We start from the raw sequence: 2868 nt of genomic DNA on the forward strand, positions 1-2868 counted from the left end.
GGGTGGCCTCTCATGAGGTTGCCTTTCGACAAGGGATAAGCTTAGGAGAGATATTTTAAGTAGGTGGATAAACAAAGGTAGATGAAAACACAAATAAAGAGTTGTCTGAGGAGACAATTAGACTGCTGAAAGACAGGCAAACTTCTAACTGCCTGATGTCAAAGCAGGAAAAGGCTGGGTGATAGGAATGTGAATGAAGAAAGAGTAAGGGGAGGAGAAAAGTGGAGAAGCATGGAGAGGGCCTTTGTCCAGGAAGTCTGCATGTGAGAAGGTGATGTTAGCAATGGTTGTTTTACCAAGACCGGTGAAAATACAGGAAAGATGAGTGAAAATAAATACACCATGGAACAGGAAGAATAATGGTGATGCAGTTGCACTGGAAGATCAATATTTCTTTGGAATATCCCAATTGAATTGTCACGGCATTGGTAAAGGTCCCTTTTGAGTGAGTACAAGCCAATGGTGCACCCATCTTTGAAAGAGTTTCAAAATGCAACCCAGGGAACCCCAGGCTGTACAAGCTCACTCTGGTGTCAAGCGTGCCTTGACATGAGTGCTCTTGGGTGACATCTTAGGGCACCTAAAAGAGAAGAATGTGCCCCACTGCAGTCAGCATGGATTATCCAAGGGTAACTCATGCCTCACCAACCTGATTACCTTCAAGAAGAAGTCACTGCTTTTCTGCACCAGGGGAGAAGAGTGGATGTCATTGCCCTCCACTTCAGCAAGACTTTGGGCATGGTCTCCCTCACTACCCTTGTGCCCACATTAGGCCATGACAGTCTGGATGGGGATACAAAGAGCTGGGTAAAACACCAGTTGGATGATAAGGCTGAGCAAGCAGCACTGAAGGGGTCATGCCATCCTGGAGGCCAGTGGGAGCATTGTGGGGCAGCACAGGGGTCTCTCCTGTGCAGTTGAACACCTGTATCCATGACCCAGAGGAGGCAACTGTCACCATGTTTGTCACTGGCACTAAATTGGGAGGAGCATTCCTGTGCCCTAGGGCTGCCCTTCAGGGGAAACCTGACCGGCAGAAGGCCTGTCCTGTCAGGAAGGTGATGAGATAGAAGAAGGACAAAGTGCAGGACAGGCCTCGCTGCTGCTCATGGGGTCAGGGCTCTCCTGTGGGCTGTAGCCACTGGCAGTGCCTGCTGGGAACCCCCAAACTGAAGGCCAAGGTTTTGTGCCCTTCACAACAGCTCATGGTGGGTCCTCTCCTGTTCTGCTGGCCTCTCTCAGGAGCACTTCTGGCTGTGTTACTCCCAGCCCCAGTGTGCAGAGGAGCTGCTGGTTGTCTTCTGTGCTCCCCCTCTCAGCCCCTGACTCTGCCCCCGTGTCAGCCCACAGGCACCACCTCAGTCCCTCTGCCCTGGGACTCCACGGGCCCTCCTCTGTGGCCGTTCAGGGACCCCCAGTGCATATCTCTGCTTGGAACTGGTCACCCCATCCTGGCTGCGCGGTCCCAGGGAACCCTGGGCAGGCCCCACTTGGAGAGTAGGTTGTGATTGTTGTTGCAGGTTGACCCCAGCCAGCAGCCAAACACCCTCCCAGTGTTTTTCATTCAGCTACCCTCTCCTAGAGGATGGGGAGGAAATAGAGGGAAGGAGAAAAATCTCATGGATCAAGAGAAGGACCCCTCAATAGGGAAAGGAAAAGCCATGTGTGCAAGCAAAGCAAAAAGACTAATTCACACACCACTTCCCAGGGGCAGGCAGATGTTCAGCCACTTGCTAAAGTGGCTGAACCTCAGCACGTGTAAAGCAGTCCAGGGAAGACAAACACCGTAACACTGAACAGCACCCTTTCCTCCTGCTTTTGCCCAGTTTTTATTGCTGAGCACGACATCCTTTGGTATGGAACAGCCCTTTAGTCAGTTCAGGTCCCCTGTCCCGCCTGTCTTCCCTCCCATTTTCTTGGCCCCCACCAAGACAACTGACTTTTGTAGAAGGTGTTGGAGAGAGAAAGCCTTGATGCCCTGCAAGCAGTGTTCAGCAACACCAGAACCCTGGTGTGGGATCAGCACTGGTTCAGCCACCAGTGCAAAGCACAGTGCTTAGAGGGGCTGCTACAAGGAAAGTTAACTCCATCCCAGCCAGGCCTGGTACAAGGATGCTCGGTCAGAGTAGGTGTGAGGATATGGCCCGCGGGCAGGGACGGGGGAAAGGACAAAACACAATGAGGACAAGAAGCAGAAAGGGCAAAAAGGGGCATTTTTCATGAGCTTAAGGGGAGAAAAACCCTACCATGATACTGGATGAGTGCTGGGTCAGGAGAAATCCCTGGGCAACCTGATCTACCTGTCAAGTTCTCCCTGCTCAGACCAGACCGTGGTGCTAGAGACCTCCAGACATCCCATACAACCAAAACCCGGTAGGGGCAAAGGGCTGGGCACTGGAGGCAGGGATAGTGGGCACCGTGGTGTGTGCAGTCCCTGGCCTTTGTAATCTGCAGTTGTCCCTGTCCTCAGGGATCCCTGTACTGGTTTGACTCCTGGTGCCCATGGAGCTCATCCTCATCTCCACTGCTGGGTATTCTATAAGCAGAGAATACTGAGGCTTGGAAGAGGCCTCTTGGAGACTCTCTAGTCCAACTCCTTCCTACTCTGGGGCCCTGGTCAGGGACATTGCAAAGAGACTCCCTGGTCTGCTACACCCCTCTGATTACTATCTGCTATTGATTGTGCAGCAGGCAGTGACGAGTTGCCAGAGAGAAGCTCCAAATTGATCAAAAGGGACTTCAGGGCATTGGGGAAATTGGTTGAAGGATCAGGAGTGGAGGTAGTGTTCTCCTTGGTCCTATTAGTGGCAGGGAGGAACAGAGAAAGGAGCAGGAAAACACGTGGCTCAAAGGTTGGTGGGGCTTGGG

Source organism: Egretta garzetta, unplaced genomic scaffold, assembly GCF_000687185.1.
Source record: "Egretta garzetta isolate BGI_Z169 unplaced genomic scaffold, ASM68718v1 scaffold562, whole genome shotgun sequence".
In the NCBI taxonomy this organism is placed as follows: domain Eukaryota; kingdom Metazoa; phylum Chordata; class Aves; order Pelecaniformes; family Ardeidae; genus Egretta; species Egretta garzetta.